Here is a 14,320-nt window from a genome sequence, read left to right as displayed (position 1 = left end):
GCACTCTCGGGTGCAAACAGGAAATTCTGCTGTGTTGAAGCCAGGCAGAGAGATACAGATGACAAGAAAAAAAGCAGAATTAAAAGCATAAAGTGGCTCTTAATCTAATGTTTTTAAAGGACAGCCATTATGAGATAATTAGCCTTTGTGCCATCTTTAGCGAAGGACCATAAAGCACCATTCAAGTAGGAAAAGGCAGCAGGTGAAGCCAATTCTCAACACATGGGGTCGTGGAAATCAGCGGGGCCCGGTGGCCTGTGTCACCAGGATCCTCACGAATGGCTCCCTGCCAACCCACAGCCCTTCTGCCACTTTTGCTGAAATTGACGGTGAAGGAGGGGTAGCTGGGGATCAGCAATGGGGAAGGAGTAGCTGGGGATCAGCCGCGGAGAAGGGGTCGCTGGGGATCAGCAGCCAGCAAGGCAGGCCCCACCCCTCAAGACTGAAAGTGTAAAGAGGTCCCCGGACCAAGGCTGGGCGAGGCTGGGGAGGCTCGTGTGCACACAGCTGTTACCGGAGCTCTACAAAGGACAGGCCACTGGGTGGAGGTGACTCTACCTGGGGAACATCTTCTTGGGACAAAGGAGAGCTGCCCATCTAAGCTCGAGACATCTGAACGCCAACATCAGCCTCCTCTCCAAGAAACAGAAATATCTCTATTTATAATAATGGCACTTTCGGGGCACCTGGGTGGCCCTGTCGCTTAAGCGTCCGACTGCAGCTCAGGTCATGATTTCACGGTTCGTGAGCTGGAGCCCTGCGTGGGGCTCTGTGCTGTCATCGCAGAGCCCGCTTCCAATCCTCTGGCCGCCTTTCTCTCTGCCCCTCTCCCGCTCACGCTCTCTCTCAAAAATAAGTGAGCTTAAAAAAAATATATGTTTATAATAATGACACTTTCACTTCTCAACTCCACCGGAAACCCTCCCACACCCCTTCTCACCATGCAGGTCCCCACATTCTTCAGCAATCCTGCATCAATCTCCTGGACCAGGCGCGGGGGGGTGCACAGCTCTAGAAGCGGTGGTTTGCCCCGCTCTCCAGGGAAGCTGTTTCCTGAGGGATGCAGCCGAACCAGCAAGTGATGACACTAATGTCACCTGTGTGGGAAGGCACACTCCAGGACAACTGCAAAGGCAGGGCCACGCTAGGGTAAGGGAGATGAACACCCCCTCCCTAGGCAGCCCCTCCTCCCTTGGCTGCTCATCCCAAGTGGGCTGGTGGCAGGTCTCGGTTCACGAAAGTCTCCCAGAGACCTAGAACGACAGAACACCTGCTGTCTCAAAGCAGTGCACATCACAAGCGAGAGGGGAAGAGAAAATGCACAATGCATGGGCGGTTCTCAAAGCTCTGGGCCAGATGTGACACGCGGCACTTGGCCTCACTGTCCTTGTGCACAGCAAGTCACACGGCCACGCCCACCTTCCAATAGGAAAAGTGCGACCCTCGTGTGTGTCCACGGGGCTACCACACGCACATTTATTCATCACGTGGGGGGGCAGTGGATGGCGAGGGCATCCAGGACAAGCCTGTGACACGGCCCATAACTGGGGAGGTTGGGGAGAGGGCAGCCGGGCACAAGACTGCACAGGGCAGAATTCTTGTCCACATTCCTGATTTATCTGGGGGAACGCGGGGTGGTGGTGCTATGGTCTGAATACGAGGCATTGGACGGAACAGCAAACAGCGAGTGTGAGGCTTGAAAGACGGGAACGTGGACGCCACGCTGCGGGGAATTGAATTTCACTCCTTTTACTATATAAAAAAAACAAAACGGCCAAAGGAAAGCTAGCCTCTGATCACCCACCATGCACGTGAAACATCCTGTACGAATCACCACATTTAATCCCGACAACCCTGAAACAGAGGGTACTGGGGTCCTGCATTATTTCTTAGGTGCCACCTGCCTGCCAGGCACTGGTTCAGGCTGGTTCCCGGTTTGGGGGCTCTAGACAACACCTCCGTCCTCCTACAGTTTCACCTACTGAAACAGATGAAACATTAAGTAAATAAGTGTATAAACACGCATAATTAAAAATCACGAACAATACGTGACTTCTGGAGAGACTACCTTGCCCAAGGGGATGCCGCCGTGAAGCGAGGCGGCCAGGCACGGACCTCTCCTTGTGTTTCAGAGTCCTGCACTTAAACGCTGATACTGTAAATAATGGGGCTCCTTGGGATGTTCTGCATCGGGGGACAGGGCAGGGACCCAATTATGTTTTTGCAAAGTCTGCTTGGGTCAGGGGGAGAGCTTAACATAGAGAAATACTGCAGACTGCAAATAGCTGTAAAAGTGACAGAGCTGGGGAGGCAAATAAAAGTGAAACCAGAAGAACACAAGATGTGTGTTTCAGCTGAAGACAGCAATAAAAGAGACAGGACGCGGAACAGGATCAATTCCCGGACTACGATGTACAAACATGAGCGTAATAGTTGCTCAAAGGCAACAGAGACCAATTCAGGGTTACATAGTTGATTAATTGTCCCCTCCCACTGTTTCAAATGTCTGTGTGCCTCCGTTTCCTCTTCTGTGATTCTGGCCCATGGCATGTGACCAAGTTTTTGGCTAATGGGACCAATAGGGGAATCCTGCACAGGCTTTTGAGAAAGATTTCCTTCTCCAATGAAAAGAAGAGAGTCCCCCCACCTTGTTCTTTTTGTAAGAGCAGAACACTGAGAGAGGCCACCCCAGGGAAAACATCATGGCCCTCTCACCAGCTTGGGGGGGGGGGTGCAGCCGGAAGGAGGAGGCAGACTGGAAGGTGAAATACTGTCCTTACGGACATTCCTGATCTGCTTTTCAAACAAAATCAGCCTTAACAGCAAGAAAAGCTAACCGGGGCCACTCAGTACTGCATTATAGATATTGGTCTGTACCAGGCTCTCAAATAGGTGTTTTACATGCATCATATAACACGAGTCTTACCTCAAAAGTCCATGAGAAGCATAAACCCAGTGAATAGGTAAGGCAACTATATATAAGGTTTGGAAAAACAAAATCATTTCCCCCAAGTCAAATAATATACTCCTTTCTGGGGCAAAGGGTATCCTTTTGTGCCCAGAGTCACTATGAACTCTAGACTGGCCTAGCCCCAAGGATGCTCTCCCCTTGAGAAAGACTGAGGAGGATGGGTCCATCCCCCATGGAAATGGTGGGTTCCTATGATGTGTGTAGACGGGGCTTAGAGACCAGGGAAGTGTAACCATTTCATAGGGAATAATCAGGCAGAAGAGATGCCCCCTGAAACCCTCTTTACTAAGGGCTGATGTTTAATGAAAGGAGATTTAAAGCCAACTCAAGAGCAAAAAACTCCCTTGCAGCCAGAGGAAGACGACGAGGGGCACCGTGGCCGGTCCCTCCACCAGACAGCACTGGGTGCCCCGGTCTTCAGTCTGTACCTGTGATTTTGTGCTGTCACTGAACTGGAGAGAGGCCCCAGCTTCACCTTTTATATCCCATTCTCCGTTCTTTCCAGGACCACCATTACAGCTGTGTGTCTTTCCCTCAAGGCCATGGACATTCAGTTGGGGTCCTGAGAAGCTTTGGGGAAAGGAGTGGAGGTGACATTGACTGAAATGACAGCACTGGGATTTAGTCCGGGGCTTCCGAAGACTGCCCCGTTACAACAGGTCACAGCCTTCCACATTCTTCAAACTCTGCTGTCTGCTTTTAAAGGTTTCTCCATCCAGGCTGCTTCTCTAGTTCCTTTCTCTCCCCCTCCCTCTTACCCAGGTTCCCCTCCTCTACTCAGTTCCTGCCCTCACATCTCCTTCCTTACCTTCTCTGCATTGCTGCTTCCAATCCCTTGGCCCGGAAAATGAAATAATAAGGTTGGTTTAAATTCTATAAATGAACACTCGAGAAACAAAGAACAAGAGACTCAGACAGTCTCCCCTGAAAACGACGCATGAGATCAGTCCTGGTCCCTGACATTCTAGATAGAGCCTGTATCGCTTCCTTCTGTCGCCTTAATAATGGTATCTTTTTTGGTAACGTTAACTGTGAGTCAGGCGCTGTGGGATGCTTGCCTTGCTTGTTTGGTTTAATGTGCACTAAGCGATCCTGTGCTGCAATTGTAATTATGCCCATTTTGTAGATGCAGAGACGGAGGCTTAGCGATGAGAAGGAACTGGCCTCTCCTGCTGTTCTGCGGCGAAGAAGCACCCGTTGCTTTGTGGCTGAGAAGCAGCAAAGTGGATTCTAACTGGATCCCTGGCTGGGTAAGCCTGGGCGCTAACTGTTGTGCTATTTCGCCTATTTTCTGGCGCGCGCTGCAGGTAAATAAACACTGCTAGTGAGCAGCTCAGGTGAAATGAAGACTTAGTAACGTTCTATGAAACAGAAACTAATGACCTGGCCATGGGCAGTATCTCACTACTGAGGAAACCATAAAACTGCTTTGGAAAGTCCACGGGCAACGGAAGCCTTGTTAATTTCGCTCCCCACCAGGTTATTACCTAAAATGGAAACACAGCATTTTCACTGCCATCCTCAGAGCAACTTACTCCAGCAGTCTTCAGGGAGCTTTCTGACTCAATTTATCACCTGAGGTCATCTGCTGGGAGGAGCGAGTCTGGAAGACCCTGTAACAGTTCTATTAGCTGTGGATTCGGCGGAAGGGGGAGCAGAGGCAGGTGCGGGTTTTCAAAGCCCAAAGTTTCCTTCAGTGGCCTCAGTGGAGCCCTTGTCTGGGCCTTGTCTTTGCAACCCCAACCCTACGGGAATGTGCTCGGTGCAATATTTGACTGTATCCTGGTGGCCTCACGGGGTTGAAACCCCGTCTTCCAGAAGTTGTTGGGAATAATCTGGTGCACGCCATCACCACTTGGGAGAGAATCTGTCTCACTTATTAAATGCACTGAGAGATCTGGTTAGAGCCACAATTCTTTTGCGTCTGTGAGCAAACAAACAAGCTTGTCTTGGATTGATCCGCTGCTTAGCTCACCAGAGAAAACAACCCCTCCTTTTCTCCTTGGACCACACCCCGGTCCAAGGTCAAGATTGCATCACCTTCAATATTACTGTTCTCCCCTCTCTAACTTCTTAGGATTCTAGGACTTTCACCAAAATAATCTCTCAGAACAGTCCCCACGAGAATAGGAACGTTTAGTAAGATACAGTTCTCTCAGTCAAATTTATATTTCATAAAACGATGGATAACTTTTTAATACTTAGTATCTGGGATACACCTGTACCAAAACATGACAGGCTGTTCAAACTGAAATTTAACTGGATGTCCTATATTTTTACTTGTAAGATCTGGCAACTCTACACAAGAAGAATATAGGTTTTCTGGAGATTTTGCTAGGCATTTTCTAATGGCAATCTCCTGTAATTCTCATTAGAACGTTAACAAAACAGAGGCCCAGAAAACTGTATTTCTCAGGATGACGGTCGGTGAGGGGGACATCAGCCATTCAAACAGATGTGACTTCAAAAGCCACGTGCTCTCCACCACAACAGTAACTCCAAAATCTAATCCCAAAAATCTGTCACTGTCACCTTCTCCCTCCTTCCGATCCTGGACGCTCGGGAAAAAAATACCTGGTGTAAGACATAATTTAAATAAAGTGCCAGCAAGTTTTCCGAAGGAGACGCCCAGTCCGTGCTCACTCCTCGCCACTCAAGTATTTATTTTTCTGAGCACAGCAAGGCAAGCATGCTTTTCATTTCAGCTGCATCCGCAATCACCTTTCTCCCGCTGTATTTAACTGCTGATACAGGACTCTGATTGACTCTCCTAAACTAAGGAGTGGAGACATTTACATGAAACAGCTTACTGCGCCTGTACCTAATCTGCAGGAATTCTAGGGGAAATTCAACAAGACACAAAATGCATCTCGGAAAGTGCTGAAATGGAAGTTCTTGACAAATAAAAGGAGATGCGAATGTTTTAAATCTAAATATATTTCTTCCTTTAAAGAAAACGCGGGCTCCTCGGTCCTCCAGGGATTTAAGGAGTCTCCACCTTGGGCCATCTGCTCACTGCAGGTGGGGAATCATGGCTGCAAATCTGGGATCTGCCTCCCTCGTTCTGGGGATCTAAGAAAAGTTGCCTCAATTCCAGACCTCAGTTTCCTTAAATATAAAAAAAAAAAAAAAAATGAAGATGCTAAGAGCTCTCCGGCTCCCTTGAAGGGCTGGGTGCAGGAAAAACAACAACAACCAAAAAACAAAAAACAAAGGAGAATATGGGTATTATCACTCTACATAGAAGTAAGGAATTATCAGTGTCATGATTTTCTTTTTTTTTTCCCCATTTTTTTATTCTTTTTAAATCTTTTTTTCATTCTTTGTATGCCAGAATGCTTTGGAACAGCCCAGATCTGTCCAGCAAAGGGTTCCTGTTAACCCGCTATTCACCTGGGCTGACCACATTAGGAATCCCTAACTTGGACAAATGACTCAACGAGGGCTTGGGGGTCTATACAAAGGGTGACTCTGTTTTATCATCCTTCTTTGGCTTTTCTCTCCATGCCTCTCTCTCTTTCCTTAAATATTTCTTCCCCAAGAAGCCTTCCCTAGTTCCCCTGGAAAGAAATGTTGCCTCTTGTTTCTTTTCTGAGCAACCACTTGGAACCAGTAACACTGTTCTAGGAGCTGGTGGGAGAAACATGCCTGCATGCCAGATGTCTGCCCTCCTGGGGCACATGTTCTGATGGGGAGTCACAGAATAAAGCAAGAGAGCCTGAGAAGTTAACACGGTGACTCCAGATAAACATTATTGCTACAAAATCATGCTATGAGAGAAAAGGACTGCAATGAAAGAAATCAACACATTGATTGGAGGGAGGTATTCTCCAGGAAAGGTGTGTCAAGGACCCAGGCAAAGCCCCAAACACTATGCATTTACCCCTCCTGTGTAAAAACATGCTAATTGATCTGACTGCCATACTCACTCTAAGTTCCTTAAGAGTAAGATCTATTTTTTAATCTTCTACACTACAGTCAACATCAAAGCCCAGGGTAAATTTGGCAGAGTACGTATCAGAGTTTCAAAGGGCACAAGTACCTTTCACACATAGAAACAATTTTTAAAATACCTCATTTTGCAGGCACCTGAGTGGCTCAGTTCAGCGCGCAGAGCCTGCCTCTTTTCTTCTGTTCCCTTCTCTCTCTCCCTTCCCGGCTCATGCTCTCTGCATCCTCTGTTCCCTTCTCTCTCTGCCCCTCCCTTGCCCATGCTCTCTCGCTCAAAAAGAAACATTAAAAAAAATTAAAATACTTCGTTTTTGTGATACAAAATGAACTTTCAGAAGGATACAAAATGTCATTGCCAGGTAAAGAAATTAAAGGTTCAAAAAAACCTTCACTGATGGTAGGGTCCTGGCTTCAACCAGGCAGAGAAACAGAGACAGAAAGGATTCCTAGCACAGATCAGATGCTTGATTACAAAGGTACTGAATGCCAGAGTTCCAAGTGCCAAACCTCAATAGTTAAGGCGGACGTCCCACAATGCTTGCTCACTTTAGTTACCTACTCTTCTGTGATCATTTATTAATGTCTTCCACGCTGGTCTCCAATTTCCTTGAGGACTAGTCCTTGATGGGTTTTGTTCATTAATGGATTCCAGCACTTACTCCAGTGTCTGGCACCCGATAGACACTCAACAAATGGACTCAATAGTCTATTTTATTAAAATTAACAGTATAGTCTGGGGCGCCTGGGTGGCTCAGTTGGTTAAGCATCTGACTTCTGCTCAAGTCACGATCTTAAGTTCCAGCCCCAAGTCAGGCTCTGTGCTGACAGCTCAGACCCTGGAGCCTGCTTCGGATTCTGTGTCTCCCAATCTCTATCTGCCCCTCCCCTGCCCTCTCTCTCTCTCTCTCTCTCTCAAAAATAAACATTATTATTATTATTTAAAGAGTACAGTCTGTTATCAGGGGTTTACCTACAACAGCAACTCCTAGAATACAATCAAGGGTCTAAACTCCCACACCAACAATCTTTTATGTCAGATTATGACATTTCACTTTGATTACATTGAGTCAGAGACTGAACTTTGAGATCCCTGGCTACTGGCCTAAGGTATTAGCCTAGCACTCTGGCTTTTCATATGGCCTTCTCCTGATTTCTCCTTAGCATATCACTATCCAAAGGAGGACAGATTATCATCCATCTTGCTTTAATCTGTCCTGTCCCCTGGAAGGTAAGTACAAGGTCAAGGATTTCACCTGTGTTATTCCCTCCTGTGCCACCAGTGAGTAGTGCAATCCTCGGTCCATGGCTAGAAGTCAGTACACGTGTGTTAAAGGTCTAAATGTGATCGTTGTAACTGCCTTTTAGGACAGGGAACAGGAATCGCCAAGCAAACGCTCCATGAACATGAAGGGTAACTCACTGGAATGCTGTCTACACAGCATGCCCGATAACACCTTTGCTTCAACATTCTGGGTAACTGATTTTACATAGTCTCATATTCCAACCGATTTCTTCTCTCTCCCCAGAAACCAGAGGCCATACGCTGGAGGCCTGTGCGACAGATATAAAGTCTACTTACAGAAGTGCTCTGTTTGGCCCACATGGTATTATTTTTTTTAAAAAATCGACTCAACTGCGGGTACTTAAAACTCAGTAGATTCCTTGCAAAATGGTGAGTTTACAGCTCTTGGAAAAAAAAAAAAAATCAGATGTGGCTGGACAGGGCCAGAGGTCCTGGCCACCCCGATGTTGGGGCTGAGCTCCAGTGCCCAAACCCCACACTTCTCAACCAGGCACCGGCTAAGGCCTGTTTCACTCAGGCTGGTACTGGCCTGGCCTCGGAAGGCATTTGAATGTACGACCCCTGCTGGAAAGCTACCAAAAAGCAGGCAACATGGAGGAAAAAAAAAAAAAAAAAAGTAAAGAAAAGATGCCAACTGGGATCTATTTCCATTATGTTCAAGCTATTCCTCGGAAGAATAATGTATTCATTTTTCTAGAACTCTGGTGGTACCACATAACCATTGACAAACTATGGCCCAGTAAATATTATTCTAACGGCCTGAAAAAGCTATGAGCTTAATTCCCTGTGGGGAGAGGAAGCTGAGAAAGCTTCATGCCTGAGGCAGGCCTGAAGGGATCGGGAGAGGCTGCACAAGAGCTGGTTACCATTGCGGCTAACTCAGAAAAAGGAGCTTCCTTGAAGACTAAGGGTTACCTCCAGGAATTGATGAGAAGCTGAGAAGCTAAAAAGCCAGGCTTGGAAAAAGAGAAGGAAGGCACCTGGGTGCCAGGGAACATGTCAGGGTCATGCCATGGGAACAGCACCTCTGGGAAATCCTGAAATCTCCCGCTGCTGCTGACGCCACTTGATTCATGACTCACGGTGGTAAATGAACACTTAGCTGTCCTGACGTCCCTTAGCAAGTCCCTCAAGATGCCAGGTCCCAGGTGGGATCCTCCAATCGAGCCTCCGTTCAGGGCCCAGAGAGATGGACAAGGAGAAAGAGCGCCCCACCTCCCACTGAAAAGTCCCTCCAGGGGCACCTTCCAAAATGCAAAAGTCCACTGTGGGGTAGGAGGATCTTAGGTGGTGATGGGAGGGATGGGGCAATACGATCAGTGCAGCGGCACAGAATGAGAACAGACAGACCCGAACTCCAATCTGGAATCTTCTGTACCTTCAAGAAAACCAGTTAACTTTTCTTCTGATCTACACATTCCAAATCTCTAAAATAGAAATCATGCCATCTGTCTGTGCACAACACAGGGTTGCTGTGGAGATTCCGTCCAATCGTTCATTCAAAACTACTTGTCGAGCCATTTATTAAGTGACCAGGCACTTAGCTAGGTCCCGGGGACAAATCTGGAACACCCACAATGCAACAGAGACCCAGTGCTTTATGCTGATGACAGATTTAGACAAGGGAGACCCAACTCCGGTCCTGAAATTGATCATGTATTACTCTGCCCCAACTGATGCACTCATCCGGAACTCTTCTCCTTTTCTGATTAATCAATTTCAGCTCCCTTCCTCGAAATATACATACATACATACATACATACATACATAGGTTAAGATACAAAATCCATTAAGTTAACTCTTAAAAAATACTCTAAAAAATTTAACTCTGACCCTGAAAACAAGAAACTAACGGTTCTGAGGAGCAGGGAGGGCTGGTGCTGACGAATTTTAGGTGATCACAAGGAGATACCAGCCCATTATATGAAATCCTCTCCCCCATTTAACCTTTAGCATATGTAATTGACGCAGACATTAGCAATCTGTAATTAACATTAAAACAGACCAAATGAAATTTGCAGGAAATACATGGTAAGTAGCCCTGAACATTTTTCACCCTTGTTTCACAATTGCCAAATGCTCTGCACATACGTTTTCTCACTTTCTCATAAAAAATCTTTCAGCCTCTTATTTTTCAGAGGAAGAATTCAAGGCTCCGAGGGAAAGCTAATTTGCTTAGGGCCTGGGGCAAGAGGCGGCCTGCAAATCCCACTAGCACACTCACCACTCTCCCCACTTAGAAAAGGGCAGCTTCAGTAGGAAGCACTGGTTCATTGGTGGAGTCCAAAGAAGATACACCAAAATCACAGAGGACAACTTGGTCTATTCCAACGCCCACTGAAAAGTTACTGCATTTGCTACATAGCAGCTAGAGCATTACAACTCTCCAGCTTTGTCTTCATCCCTCCAAGACTGTCTCTCAGAACAGGGATCCTGGCTTAGAGACATGCCCCGGAGCCTGCTGTCTGAGCCCTGACCCTGGGACAGGCTCACCTACAGGATATCAATACATTGTAGTGTTCTTCTCTCCAGTCTCTAGGCTCAACAGAGAGAACACGACTCACGACTCAGTACTCAAGGTGGGTGTGTGTTACCCTGGGTAGATGCCCTGGCAGGGGAAAGGTAGTGTGCACGGATCAAGCAATTCTACATCAGCCCGTCCATACTTCCAGCCCCTTCCGGTCACTATCAGATGGTAATTCAAGGTAAGAAAAGCTTCCACATTGCTTTTCCCTTCAAAGAGCTCTCTCGGGGCTTTTCCAGTAAGGAACTTTCTTCTTTTGACAACGAAAGCACAAGCCCCAACTGTATTGGGGAGTCCAAGCAAAGGGTTCCTAAGCATATACACAGTGCAAAGCACTGCTTTGGACTGGAGGACTTGTGGCTTCATACTAGGGGTACCAACAACAGAGCTTCCCTGGGATTTTCCCAATTCCATTTGCAAGTTCAAGGTACCACTTTCTCATCAGCTTCCCAAGCAAACAAAACAAAACAAAACAAAAAACCAAACCTCCCATTTTAAAGCTACAGTGCACCATACACCAGGCAGCTTGGGCCAATCCTCACTCAATGCTGCTGTCCTAATTAACTGCCAGGACTTAGGAATGCTTAGTCACGAAGTTGTGAATCCCAGATCCCCATCAACACGGGCTGAGAGTTAGAGGGACCCACTGGAGCCCAGAAAGGCTCCTTGAGAAGCTGATCTTTCTCTTCTAGTTCTGGGGAAAACCTTATGTAACACAGTGGTCCATTTGACCATGTTACTTCTGCAATCTTATGGAAGTAAAAGAATGTAAGCCCTGGAAATGCAAAGAATAACGCGAGGATTTGCAGTTGAAGCGTCCATCTCCCGGAATTTCACGAGGCCAGGCTTTTCTAGTTGCACCCAATCTTGCTGAAAACAAGAGTATTTCCAAACGCCAAAGGATGGGCTTTCTAAACACAGGGAGACAGAAGTTAGGTTATGTCCCTTCCTCCCCCACCCCTTTTTAAGACGGAATTCCTGGAATTAACCCTTGAGTGGAAGTTGGTAATTGCCTTTCAATGAAATTGGGTGAGATGTGGCTGCAAAGCGAGAACGCAAGAGTTAGGACCCAAAGGATCCTGCGTGCGCCCGGGCTGTAGCCACGAAAGCCAGCCAAACGACGGGGCCCGGACGCAGGGACTCCTCCCGGGACCCGCTCCCGTGGTGGGCGGCGGGCGGCGCAGCCGAGCCGGTGGTGCCCGGGTTCCGAGAGCTCTGGCTGCGGGAGGAGGAGCGGATACTCTCCATCCTCACTTGGCTGTTCCTCGCGGCTGCTCCCTGCCAGCAGGGTACCGCTTCTGGGCGCGCAGTGCGAAGAGAATGGATTTGGAGTCGCCTCCCCAGAATCCCCCCAAAAGCACCTTCCTGCAAGTAGTGGCTAAAAATAGCCGGCGGATAACGCTGGGGGAGGAGCGAGACGCGCGCAAGGCAAGGCGAAGCGAGGCAAGGCTACGTCTTGTCCTGCACAGTGGAGGGCGGAGGAGAGATGCAACCCAGCTCCCGAGAGAGGGGCCTGGGTGCACGAAGAAGCGGGGACGCCCGCCAGCGAAGGGGGTGAAATGGAAGACGCACAGCGCCGGCAAACAACCGCGCAGCCAAGCGCACCCCCCACCCCGAGCCTTGCAACCCCGCTCCAGCTCCCGCCCGCTTCTCCATCCTATGCCCGGCTCTGGAAGCCGGCCCTCCGGCTCCCGGGACAGGCTGGGGCCAGAAGGGGGAGCAGCGCGCAGTCCGCCGGCTGGCTCAGAGAGCGCACCTGGAGATGTCAGGCTCGCCTAGTTGTGCCCCCGGTTCCGAGAGGGGGTCTTGTGCGCTCCCATCGCGGGTGGGCGCCCCGCCTCCCTCCACCCTCATCTGCCGCCACCACCCAAGGTGGTGCTCGAAATAGAAACAGAAGCAGAAAAAAATCGGTGAAAAGTACTATGAAAAAGCAGGACGGTGTAGAACTGGCATTCGGGAAAGAGATTACCTATGGTCCATCGCCTTAATCTCTCTCCGCCGGAACATCCCCGCCCCTTGGGACATGTCCCGTGTCTCCTCCACTCCATCCAAATGCAAAGGCAAGGCAGACCTAGGTTTCCCCACCCGAGGTGCTCTCTCCACCGACTGACTTTTGCTGACTGTATCCCTGCCCCAGTTCCCGGCCAGAGTGGTACCCGGGCTTTGCTGCGCGCTGCGCTCCGGCCGCCCCGAGCCGTCCCAGGGAGATGCGCTGGGCAGGAACTAGCCCCCTGGCTCTGCTGGGGGAGGATCCAATCCACAAAGTCAAAAACCCGAAAACCTGTCCATAAGGAAAAAAAAAAAAAAAGTCCCTCGGGATTTGCAGAGCTGAGAGGGCAAGGCAGGAGGTGAGAAGGATGAGAAAACCCCGGATCTCTCCTTCCCTGTTCCCCCAAATCCACTCCACTTGCTCCAGCCTCGACTCACCTTGGGCTCTGCGCTCGCCCTTAATCCGGGACGCCGGTGAGGGCACCCCGACGGCCCCAAGTCTTGCCACTCCCCAGCCTGGGAGGCCCCCGCCACAGGCGCGCGGCACTCACCTGAGCTGCGCCGCGGTCCAGCCGGTCCGGCGCCCGAAGTCGGCTCTCGGGCTGGGCCATGGGCAGCGCCGCGGAGCACCGGCGGCCGGCGGAGCGAGCCGGGAGGGAGGGGGGCGCCTCGGGGCAGGCGGACGAGGCTGGGGCGCAGGCACCCACGGAGATCCAGCAGAGACGGCGGCTGGTAGCTGCCGGCACGCCGGGGACTTTGCAGGCGGGAGGCTCGGCGATCAGTCCCGCGGAGGGGAGGAGCGGGAGGAGGAGCAGGAGCAGGAGGAGGGGACGGAGGAGGCCGGGCCCTGAGGGAGAGCGCGTTGGGCAGAGGAGGATCGCGAGCGCCCACTGCTGCCCGGCCCGCTCCGGTGCTGCCCCGAGTCGGGCCCGCTCCGAGCGGCCGCGCCGGGTTCTCGCCTCGCGCCGACCGGCAGCGGACAAGTGCATCAGGCCCCGCGGCGTGGCGGCTCCTCGGATTTCAGTCCAGAGGGAGGAGACCCGCGCGGCCCGGAGGGTGGGGTCGGCTGTGGATTGGGTGACGCTGCCTGCGCCGCAAACCTGGACGTCCCGTCCACGCCCTCTCCCCTTCTGGGAAAGGCTAGGTCCGAACTCCAGCCTCCCTCCCCGCTTTTTCTGCACCCTCCAGCTCCGCACGGCCCCGGGGTCGGCGCCCCTCCCACGTGCGTCTGCACCCCCAGTTTCCTCCCTGGCAGGTGACCCACCTTAGGCCCCAATTGCGCCGCCCTGGAGGCGGAGGGGGCCCTCCCCGGGAGCTCGCACCGCCTCCCGGCCGGGACGCCAGCGACCCGGGAGCCCCAGCCGGCGCGGGAATCCGCGCCCGGAGCCGGCTCGGTTGCGCGTCCGGGAGTGGATGCGGATTTCCCGGGAGAGCGCGGAGAATTCACCTCTGCTTTTGCTGGCACCCCAGGGTTGCAAACGTCTGCTCGGAAATCAAGCAGGGATTCTCTGTCCCCTCCCCAGATCCAGTAGCTGGAGGTTTGGGGTGAGAATTCCACCAGCATCTCAGTAGTTCAACTTCG

The 14,320-nt window shown here is 50.6% G+C and overlaps 1 protein-coding gene across 3 annotated transcripts in view; it reads right to left on the bottom strand.

Moving 5' to 3' along the window:
- The window catches only part of HS3ST1 (heparan sulfate-glucosamine 3-sulfotransferase 1), a 29,571-nt gene extending 15,866 nt beyond the window's left edge, over positions 1 to 13,705 (bottom strand). Inside the window, exon 1 of one of the 3 annotated variants that reach the window (XM_027036963.2) lies at positions 13,177 to 13,705. The gene's annotated coding sequence lies outside the window, so the exon portion shown is untranslated. Of the gene's footprint in view, positions 1 to 940; positions 13,156 to 13,176 lie in introns of those variants that run through there. The other 2 variants (XM_027036856.2, XM_027036911.2) reach the window with 2 other exon arrangements.
- Between the last annotated feature and the right edge of the window lie 615 nt (positions 13,706 to 14,320).

The sequence above is a fragment of the Acinonyx jubatus genome, chromosome B1 (assembly GCF_027475565.1).
Source record: "Acinonyx jubatus isolate Ajub_Pintada_27869175 chromosome B1, VMU_Ajub_asm_v1.0, whole genome shotgun sequence".
NCBI classification, from domain to species: domain Eukaryota; kingdom Metazoa; phylum Chordata; class Mammalia; order Carnivora; family Felidae; genus Acinonyx; species Acinonyx jubatus.
Note: the sequence above shows the minus strand (reverse complement) of the source record. Positions and strands in the feature narration are given on the sequence as shown.